At 40.8% G+C, this 14,251-nt stretch overlaps 1 protein-coding gene across 2 annotated transcripts in view; it reads left to right on the top strand.

Moving 5' to 3' along the window:
- The window catches only part of LOC118096556 (pro-neuregulin-3, membrane-bound isoform), a 327,593-nt gene that overhangs the window by 251,264 nt on the left and 62,078 nt on the right, over positions 1-14,251 (top strand). The gene's annotated exons all lie outside the window — the stretch shown is intronic.

Consider the following 14,251-nt stretch of genomic DNA (forward strand, 5'->3'; position numbering starts at 1 on the left):
GCTGTTTCAAATTTCAGTGGTGCCCTGTGCGAAGTGAAAATTCAGCACCCCTTCCGCCTTGCCTTCTGTTCTGCTCAATTCACTATGTCATAGTTGCTATGCCCTAGGGCACCCCCTAGCCTTGGTACCCAGTGCAGCTGAACCGGACGCACTGCCCGAAGTCTGCCTCTGGTGTAGGGAGTTGGGGGCTCAGTCCTCCAGTTTGTTGGATTCGCTCATCCTTTCTTTGTAGAAACATTTTTATCGTTTGTTGGATTCGCTCATCCTTTCTTTGTAGAAACATTTTTCTCGAGGGCCAGCCCAAGACATTTTGCTGCATGACGTGGAACAGCAAATGTCCCTCACCTCAAATTAAGATGCATAGTGCCCAAGGTTGACCTAGCTATTGTGACACATGAGGCAGAAAGTCCCATCCCCTGGGAGTGAAATATACAATAAGAGTCATTTCAGTGCTCTTTCAAAACATCCAAGATCAGCTGCCTTGGGTGACTGCCTTTCTCTGCCAGACAGAAGGGCCAGCTCTGTTTGTAGAGAATAAGATGGCAAGCTATTCTCCTCAAATAGCTGGGGCCTCCTACTCCCTCATCAGACCTCCCAGTACAGCAGCCAAACCACCATGAGGGGTGAAGCAGAAAGTATCTCCTCTCCAGGAGCCAACATACTCGCATGTCCATGTTAATCTGGGGTTTGGTTGAGCTTGATGTGTGTGAGCCAAGCCAATGTCCCCTTTTAACGTAAGTAGGACAAAATAAATATGGTGTCACATTCAGAGGGATGGATCTTCATTTGCTCTGTAAAAGGGAAGGACGTGGATGTTTAGTTAATGCAATAGCTACATAAATCAAACATTGCATGTACTAAAATGATACAGAAAGCAGACAGAATTATTGATTATATATGTCCCCTACTGCTAATTCTGTGAGCAGATTGCATGGCAGATTCTCTCCTCCATATCATACCCTCATTCCAAACCAATTCATTTTTACCTTGACTCTCTGTACTTCATTCATTCCTCCTATTTTACCTGTGTATTGATTTGTTTTGATTGCTCTATTTGATTTTAATCTTCTCCTGCCTCAGTCTGTTTAGGTGTATTCCCTTACACCCTGTTCTTCCTAACTCATTCCCCTCCTTGGCAGCTGGTGTTTCTGAAGCAGCCAGAATTGGGCAGAGGAGCAGATATGTCAAAGAAATGTGGGCAGGATAAGCAGTAATCTCCTTGGACATGGCAGTGTGCCACTCATCCCAATCATAAGCAGTTTGGGGAACCCCAACGCTGGAACAATCTTCAGACAAAAAAAAATGGTTGCTTTCTATCCTAAGTGTGAGCTTCTCAGAAGCCTGTAACCAGTCACTTAAGGAAGCAAGATAGTAAAGTAGAGGAACCCTTGATCTGATCCCACTTGACTCTCCTTATGCTCTTAGATCATATGTGTAAATTTTCACATCGGCCTTCCACAGCCTGGTTCCTTCCACATATTTTGGACTACAGCTTCCATCAGTACCAGCCAGCATCATAGGAGCCAACTCCTAGCAACTCAGGTGCCTTTACCACCCCAAGAAAATATTTGAGGGGGCCACCTCCCAAAGCTAATGGGCATTGCCCTTCAAATGATGTGTGTGTGTGTGTGTGTGTGTGTGTGTGTGTGTGTGTGTGCTGTGTCATGTGATCGATTATGTAGGGTGGAGCTTACATCCCCCCCCTTCAATATTTTATTCAACTTGCTGGCTGACATGGTGAATGGTCAGGGATGGAGTTCTAGCCCAAACATTTAGAGGGCACCAGATTGGGGAAGGCTAAAATTGGGGCCCTTTGACCAACTGTGTGAAAATTAAAATAGTTAAAAACTCTTAACTCTCGAACATATTTTGCAATCCACATTTGTGAAAGAATCTAATTCTTATTAATATTGAACATGTCAGTAATAACATGTTAATCATCTAGTTTGGAATTCTCTACCCATAATGCTGTGTAGAGCATTTCCAATATCCTTTTTGTATGGTTCCAGCAGTGAACACCACCCATCAAGTCTACTATCGCTTTGTCATATTTATTGCCTGCTCAATTTCTTCTCTTCAATCTCTTCATTTCTTCCTTCAGTACTTTGTGCGTGTGTTTAGCGTACTAACGTAATAATGGCCCTTGTGTTGATAGCTTAGTTGTGAAGCTTAGTTGGTCTTTCTCTCTGTGGGTTTTGGTTCAAGGAATTGTCTCTCTGCTGTTCCTTCAGCTATTGTTTATAAGGGCTTTTTTTTATAAAAAAAAAAATCACAGACCTGGGTTGTTGAGGTCTTTGTCCCATTGGAATAAATGGCAAAACTCCAACATTCTAATGAACAAGGATTGCATGTCTACTTCACTGTAGAGGGCTCTTCTGCAGATCATCATGGTAAACTTATTTATTCACTTTTAAAAAAACAATGATAATTTTCTTTCATTCTCCATATTGCTTTTTTTTTGGGGGGGGGGGGAAGAACCTTGCCCAGAATTGTAATCTTATATTTCTTGCATTATGCATGAATGAATACATTAACACCTTGCATTTACTATGCTGGGCACCTTCTTTTACTTCTTTATTGTTAAGCTATGAACTTGCTATATTGTATAATAAGACAAACATTTCTGCATTTTTTCCTATCTCATCTTCTTTCCGTCTTCATCCTCATTCTTCAGCAGCATCAAAAATTGTGGTTTTGAATGGTCATTTTTGGGAATGCTGCAAATAAGCATGAATTCCATTTCTGGGAGTGAAATTGCAAATTTGCAATTTCATATTAAGTATTCCAATTTCATATTAAGTATTCCAAGTAAAACAAAAGGTTTCCACATGGTTACCCCCCCCCCCACACACACACACCGAGACAGAGAAATGTTGCACAAGGTGTTGCATGTAAGGATGAGAACACATTCAGTATTGGGACAATAATGTCACCTATCGTGGAAAACCTCAGTTTGACCTGGGCTCGCAGACATCTCCAAATGAGTCAAGCTCAACCCCACTGCCTGTCATACCTTCCTCAAACTCCCTTTTAGAGGCAAAAAATGATGGCAACAACTTTATCTTGGGCATAGTGTGGGGATAAATAAAGGAATCAGTATTTATAGGCCCTGTCATTAATTTAAAAATGATGCTCTTGCTACGGAGCATAGGATTATAATTTCCACTTCACTCTCCTTTCTCACAAGTAAGGCTTTTTTTTTGTTTAAGAATGAAGGAGGGTTCTCAGGGGAAGCAAAGGTAAAGGGACCACTGAATGTTAGGCCCAGTGGCAGACGACTCTGGTGTTGCAGCGCTCATCTTGCTTTACTGCCCGAGGGAGCCAGCGTACACCTTCCAGGTCATGTGGCCAGCATGACTATGCCACTTCTGGTGAACCAGAGCAGCGCACGGAAACACCATTTACCTTCCCGCCAGAGCAGTACCTATTTATCTACTTGCACTGTGTGCTTTCGAACTGCTAGGTTGGCAGGAGCAGGGACCGAGCAACGGGAGCTCACCCCATCGCGGGGATTCGAACTGCCGACCTTCTGATCGGCAAGCCCTAGGCTCTGTGGTTTACCCCACAGCGCCACCCGCATGCAGGGGAAGGCGGGGCATTTGATCCACCTGTTTTTTTTCTTCTTCTCCAGGCTTTTCTGGAGAAACTCAAAAATACCAGTTGTATTGAGGAAGGGTTTAGTAATCATTGGGAAAGCTCTAGGTGGAATGAATGGATTTAAGTTTGAATCAAGGATAGTTCATTAATTGTAAAAAAATGTAAGAAGTTCCCTGTTGGATCTGACCAAACACTCATCTATCCCAGCACTTCTGTTTTCATAGAGGCCAACTACATGCCTATGGGAAGCCCATAACCAGAACCTGAGTCCAACAATACTCCCACCAGTAACTGAGACATAGTACCTCCAACAGAAGTAAAATATTAAAGCCATCCAGGTTTGTGGCCATCCCTATACCTTGTGGAAGAGAATTCCATAGTTGTATTCCATATTTTATGTACTGTGTGGAATCTTGTGGAATATTTCCATGATCTGTAATAGTGACATTTTTTAAGCAAGATGGAAATTTTGTCTAGCTCCTTATCCAAAGCAGATAGCTTTAATTTACTTCTTAATTCCTGAGCAGCACTGTAGTTTTGAAAGTAGCTTCTCTAGCTTTAGGCTATGTGGTGTCTTTCATCATATGGTAGTTTCATTTTCCTCTCTGTGGGTGCAATCCAGATCTATTAAAATCAATGGGTGTTTTGCCATTGTCTCCAGTGGAATGTAGATTGGACTCTAAATCTGCTGTCATGCACTTCAGGAAATGTATCTTCAAAAAAAATACATAGACAACGATTTCACTTTGAATCCAAAATTCTTAGCAGGAAAGACAAATGAGTGAATATTCATTTCCCCATTTCCATCTGCTATCAGACATTTCCAAGCATGCACTATAAGAATTTGTTCAGCTATTCAAAGGGGAGTTTTAAAACTAAATGGAAATGGGTTTTTTGTTCGTATAATGAACCTTGAGCTGTTCAAGACTTTTCTAGTTTAGTGATTTCCCCCTGCATATGCTATCACAAATCCAGGAAAAACACATTCGCTGTCTATCAGATTTTATATTCAGATACAGCTGTGAATGGGACATGCAAATATTCTGAAAGCTAGGGAAAGTTGGAGCTTTAGAGTTTTTAGATAAATAGGTTTTGAACTTTACAGATCTTGGCTGTTTGTAGACTTGGGCACCATCTTACTAAGTTTTGAAGAGTTTATTTACATGTGGGTGGGCAGATTTTAGTTTTGCATAGACTGGTGCTTTTCTTATACTGGGATCCCAAGGTCCACAGCTGTATTTTTCATTTATGAAACAAGAGAACAACAAAATCTGATTTAAGCAATCATGTATATGCATGGCTTCAGAACACAAGAAGAACCTTACTTGATCTGATGAACGTCGTCATTGTCCAGTATTCTATGCTGTTGCTAGATGGTCCTGCACTAAAATTACCCTGGAATCCAGGATACGGCAGTGTCTTTTAGACTGAGTACTGAACATTGCCTACCACAACTAGGGATGCTGGATAATTCCATCGAAGCAGAAACAGAAGTGGCTGGTGTTTGTTTATTTGTCCCATGTCTGGAAAGGAAATCAGTGCAGCAAATACAATCACTATCCACTTTTGTTGTGGCTTTTAGTCAACAAATGCTACATAAGTGATCATGCTTATCCCATTAAGCATAATCCCCCCATTTCCATTGTGTTTCCTTTGCATTGATATGAACGGGGTGAAATAACATAATGACATAATTTGTGTGATTGATTTTATGAGTGACGTAACTTACATAATTCTGCTACGGTAGAAAGTGAGAATAGATAGCATAGTTTTGGGTGGCAGAACAGAAGCAAGGTTGCAGGCAATAAATGTAGGATGGAACAGAAAACGATGCCTTCTTATATTCCTAACCCCAATCACAAGCAGCCACAATGCAGTGTTGGATACATTCTAGGAAGTCGCAGTATTACACATAAATAGAATATACATTCAGAGGACTTCTTAGAATGTTCAGTGATGCATAGGGGGCATGTGGCAAATTTGCAAGTGTTTCCTCCCCCAAAAAATCAATGTGGAAAGGGTTATTCGAAGCTACATTGTTTAATAAATATGCCAGAGGCCTTGTGAATGAGCAAAGGAACTGTTTCCCAAGGTTTGTCAGATTGTTCATGGCTTCCAGTACATCTTACCTTATGGAAGTTTGCAGAAAATACCTCCCCCCGCAACAAAAAATACTATTACCTGAGTTCATTTCTCCAGTCAGACAGTAGGCATGTCCTCTACAGCAAGTAAACTCAGTTTCTAAAAACAAGGATATAAGAATAGTGAGTTGTAGAACAAAACAAATGGCTGCCTAATTGCATAATCCTAATTATGTCTACTCAGAAGTAAGCCCCGTTGAGTTCTAAGCTATTTCCTTTCAGATAAATATGTGTAGGGTTGCAGCCAAAGAGGAACATAGAAATACAGGTCCACCTCCAGGGCATGAAGGGAATCTGGGTGGCAACTGCACCAGTTGGTCTCCTCGTAAGAAAGCCTGCTCGACAGCATGCTGGGCAGCTTGTACAAGACACCAGAGCAGGATATCACTGTGACCCAAACGCTAAGTGCTTCCTTTTTATCAAGTATGTTTGTGTGAGAGAGACAGGAAGAAAAGAGAGAGGAAGGAAAGATTGAAATCATATGAAATTTTCTGTGTCTCTCCTTTTAGCCACCCTATTATCAAACTCTTCACGAACACAAATTTTTGGTTTGTTGACCCAGTGAAGAGGTTTGCCTGAGAGTGAAATAAAATGAGAGGAATAAATGGCCCTGATATTTCAAGAAGTGCTTGCTATTAATTTAGAAGTAACTCTGGAGTTATATATAGTCATTTATTAAAGCTCTTTATCTTCCTTTTTCCCCTGTGTGTGCCTCTTGCTCTAGCTCTCTCTGATATACTACTTATTCACTTCATGATTACTGTCCTCTCACTTTTAGTCTTCTCCTGCATTATGCATTATCCTTTCTCTCTTCTCTCCCTTGTTTGGTCCCATCATGGAACACCAGGTAACCCAGAGAGTTCTTGGCTCAATTTGGTTTCATAATCCAAATGAAAGATTACGCACACAAAAACTTAGTCATTATATTGGACTAATGATACCCATGAGGACATCCCCTTACTTTCTCCTATATAAGTAAATGGTCATTCATTTGGAGGGAAGAAAAGCATTTCACTTGGAGCAGGAGAATCAGAGGTGTGCTGGGGGTGGGGAGAAACTGAGGAATGTTGGGTAGATAGGAGAAAGAGTCAGATTTGGAGGAGCAACAAAATCTAGAAGTGTTGCAGGACAAAGCAAGGGAAAGAATCATAACTTCAGGAGAAGTAATCCCAGAGGGGTGTTGAGAAAGCTGAGTGGTCAATAGTTACCTGGGTCTTCTTTTCCCTGTTTTCTTGAAGATGGGAATAACATTTGCCTGCCTCTCGTCTTTAGGGACCTCACCCAAGAATTCTCAAAGTTTATAGACAGAGCTCTGAGATTACATCCACGAGTTCCTTTAGTGCCCTTGGTTGCCTCTCAACAGGCCCTGGAGATTTGAATTTGCTAGATTTTCCCTTACCACCTCTTTTAAGGGGACAGAGTTCTCATAAGAACAGCCTGCTGGCTCAGACCAATGGCCCATCTAGTCTAGCATCCTGTTCTCACAGTGACCAACCAGATGCCTATGAGAAACCCACAAGTAGGATTTGAGCACAAGAGCACCCCCCCTCCTGTGATTTCTAGTAATTGGTATTTAGAAGCACTGTTACCTCCATCATCTCTGCCTCTGCATCTTTCCCTATTCATCTCTTTGGAAATGTCTTTTTTTTTTGCTAATAAATTTTATCTATGAAGTCTAATATAAAATACATTACTAAAGTGGAAATGGCAAGATCACCTTCGACTTTACCTGCACCCTCATTTTATAATTTTACATTTGATGGGCTGTTTATAAAAGGAACTGTTCCCTAGTATTCCTGGTGCCTGTTTTGATTAAGATGTTTTATGACACTCTTAGGCAAGGTGTGCCTGCCCCATTTTTATGGTGATTGGGTGACAATGAACAGGCAACTGAATACATTGAAATGAAGTTCATACAGAGTTCCTTTTCTTCTGTTTCCATGACAACATTATCAAATGAGGAAAAAATATTAATGATCTCCCTTTGGGGATACATTTTCCTCCACAGCCTTGCTCCACATTTTCCCCCGACTTCCTTTGAAAGTATTAAAGCCTTTAAAAATATATATTCTAGATTTTGTCATTCATCAAGGGTATTCGTCTGCATATTTTCAGTGGTACCCAGCATGTGGATGCTACTGTAAAATAATCCTAGTGAGGAAACTCTTTTGTCCAGTGTATAGACCAGCCTTGATCCACAATTGTCTAGAACTGTGGCTCCCAATTGGTGGGCCATAGACCCCAGAGGGTCTGTGCAACCCACCCAGAGGGTCCATGGCACCATTCACGTAACAAAATCTACCATAGAGGTATCAGAAATTTCAAAAGCAGAGGTTCCATGACTTGGCTTTTGAAAAATAGGGGGTTCGCCGTACGTAGCTAATTGTGAACCACTGCAGTCTAGAGCAATATTATTGACTACTGAAAGCCATTGTGGTGCATCTTTTCATGTATCACACTAAGACCAGGGAGATCCATGTTCAAATCCCCACTCAGTCCTTAAACTTAGGCCAGTCATTCACTCTCAGCCTACTCTACCTTGCACAATATTTCATGGCCCAGGGCTCCAGTGCACTCTCTTTAAGGAAAGAGGCCACTGACATAAGACAGTCTCTAAGATCAGAAAATCATTTGGCTTCAGAAATTGCCCTTAGATTTTTTTACATCCTCAGAATGCCCATCATCAGAAAATATTATTTTAAAAAAGTTAAATTATTTCCATACTGCTTAATTACCTAAGTTTCTAAGCGGTGTACATAAAAATTAAAAAGCTTACAAGGGGCAAGAAGATCAGTTGAAAGTCATAAAACAGCACACACAAAACTCCTGAAATAATTCTTTGTCAAGCACAAAAATTCAGCTGGGAAGTGGGGCTGTCTAATCTCAGCTGGGAAGAGTTCACCAGAGTCAGACCCATGAGACAATCTGTGGCTTCTGGTACATATGAGCTGCTCATCTAAGACACTCCCCCAAAGTCATTCCTTAAGGTATCCAGGGTGCATATTGCTAAGGGCCTTGCAGATTGATACACTAATGTTCTACATCAATAAATACATATCTCCATAGAGATAAATATGCATGAAGACCATGAATGTAGTTTGTGTCTAGGTAAATGTTTTGATTGATTTGGCTGTGTGCTTTTATGTGTATGAAACAACTTTTGCATAATTTCTGTGACTTGCTTTGTGCAGAGAAAATCTGCATGATTTCTTAAACATCACATTTTCATCTGAACTTAGCACAAAACTCATTGCTCCAGCTATTAATGCAAACCAATTCAAGGGAGAATTTCCCCTCTTCTGCTTAGAAACCATTAAAACCATCAGCAAATTACTGATTCCATTAGTCTGAAGAATGTTTGTTGCAATTTACTCCAAGATTTGTATGCCACAATATGTGTGGTGTGCTACTCGTTGAGTTCCCTGAACTGTTAAATTGTTGGAGGCTGCGCTCTAAACATCAAGCCTTTCTCGCTATTGGGGAAAAAAATGGTTCCTTGTTCAGAAATGTGTTTGTCTTTCTTTGCAGATGGGTTGTGCTGCACTCCAGATCTAATTGCTCCCCCCAGCTCTTATATTAAAATTAAATTGTATAAATAATTAAAAGCCAAAATGGGCTTCCATTTATTCTAATAGTTCAAAGCCAAGAGCTCCCCATGCGGGAAAGGGGTTTGCAGCTTGCTGTTATTGCCTCTCTCTGCTGAGGAAGTGCAACCATCAGTCAGTAAAATGGGGGTCTAGCTTCCCAGTAGGAAACTGGAGTCTCTAAATAAATAACTTGTCTGTTTAAATGAGGGAAGAACAAATGAATTTTGTTTCATTATAAAATCCAAGTCTCGTAGCTTCAGCTCTGTCATTATTCAGTAGCTTTATAGACATACAACCTTACAAAGTGTATATATATATAATAAACTGGTTGAAGATAACCTGTATATTTATCTCACTGGATTGTTCATTCTATTTCTGATTGATGACAATTTCACATGAATTCATTCATAACTTGCTTTTGTTCTGTTGCATCTGCATTAATCTTTATTTTAAAAATCTGCACAGATATGCATTTAAATACATATTTTATCCCAATGTACACACTTCTAAAGTTATTTTATCCTAAATTACACGTAGTACAACACATTCTTTTAACCATTTTTGAGCCTGTATTGCATATTTTGTAGAAGTGTGACATCTAAGTGACAAGGACATTGCAATTAAGATCTGTAGATCAAGTCTGTTTTCTTTAGCATTCACAAAAATCCACTTCCTCCAGCATCGCTACTAGATTGCGGCAGAAAATTAAATTACATGGGGAAGGATCGAGCATGCCCTCCCTCCAATCTTTTGCTCATATATTCAGAGTCAAAAGCATTTTGGAAATACTTAGCAAATTTGAAAGGATGTGCCTGTTTTCAAGAAGACATGGAAAGTCTCAAAATTTTGCCCCAGGTGAGGTTCTTTGGGAACTTGGTCACCAACTGCATAGCCTCAAATGGCAGAAGGACTTGGAACATGGCCTCTGATGACAATAGAAGAACTTGGGCATGCTCATGCAAAGGCAATCCTTCAAGTTCCCTTGGCAATCCATTAGCTTGCTGTAGCTAATAACCAGCACGTTGAATTTGGGCCAGAAATGAGCTGGTAGGCAATTTCAGCACTAGCAGAATGTGTTCTGAGTAGCTCAGGACTGGAGTGGACTGGACTGGACTGGAGACCCTCAGTTCTAGGGGTCTAATATCCAAACAGGTGGCCCTGTTTCACCCCTGAGTATTTATGCTTGACCAGAATGTGTCCCTGAACTCTGATAAGGCATTGTGCCCACCCCTGCTGTAGCTTTTCTGAGTAAGTAACCTAGCTGTGGTGCTTTATACTGACCAAACGTTCTGGGAAGCCTTCAAAAGTTGCATCATCTCCAATGAATTGCAATAGTCCAGTTAAGAGCTTACCAAAGTACTGTGGCTTGATGGAGGAATCACAGTTAATCCACCAGCCTCCTGTTGAAAGATGTTTGGGCTTTCTAGATCTATTGGAACCCTCCAAGCTAAAAACCTGATCCTTTAGGAGGGAGTGCAATTTCATCCAGAATATATTAAACACTACCTCCACTGGCCAGTCAAGCCAGCTACAAAGGTTCTCTGTCTTATCTGGACAGAGTTCCGTTTCTGAGCCCTTACCCAGTTCATTGCGCTCTCTACTGCTTCACAACATAGCTGCCAAGTCTCCCATTTTTCACGGGGAAACCCCCGGATTTTAATCCGTTTCCCACTGTTATCCCGAATAGAAAAAAATCCTGGAAATCCCCTGGATTTCCTACATGCCAGGGAGGCTCCATTTCGGGTGCCGCTCTGCCCATGTCTGGGCACCGGAAATCAGGCAGCGCCGGCATCAGAAGTTGCTTCTACGCATGTCCAGACATGCGTAGAAGCGACTTCCGGTGCCACGCCGCTGCTGATCCCACATCTTTCAGCGGGAAACTTGGCAGCTATGCTTCACAAGCCAAATGAAAAAGAGAAACAGAGCTTTGAGTCTTCCATGTATTAACAGCACCTTAATCCAAATCTCTGAATTGCTTCATTTAACAGTTTAATGTGGAACATAGGGGTCCCTGTCACACATGCTACTGTTTCTGGTTGCATGGAGACTACAGCAGAAACGAATTTGCTTCCAATATAACCCTTCTCCATGAATTGTTGTAGACATTTATTACAGATTATTTATAATGAATACTTGATTTTTACATTTGATATCATTTGCCACTATTAGGTACTTGATCGTTGACATTTGATAGCTAACAAGATGCAATAGTCTATAATATATGACAGTATTAAGGACTGATAAGAATTTTTCCCATTTTTGAGAACTAACATGTAGTGTCATTTAATATCTACTGGCTGTGTTAATGAGATTTCATATTGCATGCCTGTGAAAGTCAAAACAGGGCCAAAAGTCTAAATTGCTTGAATGCCAAGACAAAATTCCACACCCAAAATCAAGGTTTGAAGCATTGCATTTAAGGACTAGAAATTTTTGGAGCATTTTGAATATTTCTGAATATTCATTTCAGATCAAGGGCAGATGTAGTGGTAATTTGGAGGTGCCAGTGTCCATTTGCAAATACATATGTGAGAATAACTTTTGAGTGATAAGTATGGGGGGAAATTATTAACTTCTAGTTAGAAGATATTGCAATGAACAGCCCATCTAATCAGCCTTGGGATGTTTATATGAGGATATTAATTCCCTACCTGAATGAGGAATTGCTGGTTTTCCATTGGTTGAGAGGTTTGCCGTTCTGACTCTCTTGCAGCCAATAAGACAGGCATGGCCAAACTTGGCCCTCCAGCTGTTTTGGGACTACAGTTCCAATCACCCCTGACCACTGGTCCTGTTAGCTAGGGATGATGGGAGTTGTAGTCCCGAAACAGCTGGACGGCTAAGTTTGGCCATGCCTGCATTAAGAAAACCAAACAACAAGATACTGTGGGGGAGTTGGCGAGAGAGACAAAGAGAAGGAGACCCATAAAAGCAACTTAGATAGGTTAGGTTAAGGCAAATTTGAGTGCCCATTGACTTAAAGTGCATTGCTGTAGAACCTGAATTGTTTCTTTCATGTATTTTTACCCATTAGACTAGAGGTGGGAAACCTTTTAAGTCCAGTATGCCAATATTCTTATTTTCACAAGCCCCATGGACCAAATTTGACATTTGAAAGGCAACATCTCTCAGCACCCATCAGCTGATGATCGCTGAAAGGCATCACCTTTGAATCACATTTCCAATAGAAACTGCTTGAAAATGCACTTCAAAGTGCTGTCTTTCAGTACCTATCAGCTGACGCACTGAGTGACATTGCCTTTGAAGTGCATTTCCAAGTGGTTAGAAATGCAATTTATCCAGTTCACATTATGTATATGGCCACTGGTTTATGACAGGATGTGAACTGGTGATACTCTTCACAAAATTCCAGATTCATGTACTCTCATAAATTCATTTAAAAAGAAAAAAGAAAAGTGCTGGAAACATTAACTAATTGATTGAGTTTACTTATATTCCACTTTTCCACAATGAGCTGCGCCCAAAGCAGCTTACAGCAAACATTCAAAACACTGGAATACAGAGCATTGAAAATACAAATGTACAAAATACAGAACAGTAAATTAAAAAAAAAGCAAAATATCCATTTGGCAAACAGGTATTTATGTTCTGGGCAGGCCTGCTGATTATTATGCCACCCATTCAAATTATTAGCGGAGAAGAGGAAGAGGAACCAGTGCATTCCTCATAGAAGCTTTTGCTCAGATACTCAGCTGCTGCTCTCATTTACTCTGAGTGTGATGGTTGAAAACACGGTGATGTGCTGGTGCTGCAAAAGACATAAAGAAATTGTAACATAGACCTAGATTCTGAAAGATTGTGCTATGTATGTGTGTGTGCTTTTGTTCTGTTATCTTTAGATTCACAACTCAGACCCTCCAGAAAGGAATCCAATGCATAGCTCCTATTAGCGTGACAGGCACTTACAATTGCACAGCCCCTAGTAGGTTTCCAACTGCTTGCTTAAAGCTGCCACAGATCAAAGCTCTGTCTTTTTATCCCTGCCCAGGAGGAGCGATGGATGTGTGCTGCCCCCAGTGGTTGTCTCCTGAATGGCAATGTTTCACAGGTTACACATTTTCAGTCTCAAGCTGAGCAATAGTTTTGAGCCAATGGCAAGCCCCCGGACCCCATGGTCTTCTGATAGGGATGGACTATTTATGTGCTGACTTTTTATTTATTTATCTAATGCAATTAGGAAAGAGCACCATTTTCCTAACCATGGCAATGAACAAAGGAGACCTACTATGTGTGTGTGTGTGTGTGTGTGTGTGTGTGTGTGTGTGTGTGTAAGTAAGTAACAATAGCTGTGAATGTATGAATGAATGAATGTTCGCAACACCAGAATTTTCAGTTGTCTTGTTTTGTTAGAGCAGATTTTCATCTTACATAAGCACAGTGTAGAAAATGGTATTCCCCCTCAAAAACATGCAGGGGAATGTAGCCCATGTCCTAACACCACCATGTATTTTCCTCCCATGTTAGGGACATGCCCTCCAGAGAAAGACAATGATAAGCAGCTTCAGCTTTCTACAAAAGACTCATCCTTTTTACAGTGCGTCATTCCATCCTTCAAAGCATGCTATTTTAATATGGTTCTTTTCTCACCATTTTTGCATAATGGCGGTGATCATTCTCCCCACTTGGGCATTATCTCCCGTGCCAAAAAAGAGAGAGAAAACTATTTCAGCATGGATTAGAAACATTGATGAAGTTTGTAATTCCCTGGCTGAGAATGCAAAATACCAGTTTGTAATGCTCACTGTCAGTACAAATGTGAGCATTCTGCTTATTGAGTTCTGCAGCTATTGAGTTCCAGACTCAAGAAGAACTAACTCCCTCCAATCCATTTCCTCCGCCCACATCTGCTTACCTGGCTGCTGCAGCAGCTGCTGTGGTGGTGATAGCAGATATAGGATCTTTCAT

Source organism: Zootoca vivipara, chromosome 5, assembly GCF_965207765.1.
Source record: "Zootoca vivipara chromosome 5, rZooViv2.hap1.1, whole genome shotgun sequence".
Lineage (NCBI taxonomy): Eukaryota > Metazoa > Chordata > Lepidosauria > Squamata > Lacertidae > Zootoca > Zootoca vivipara.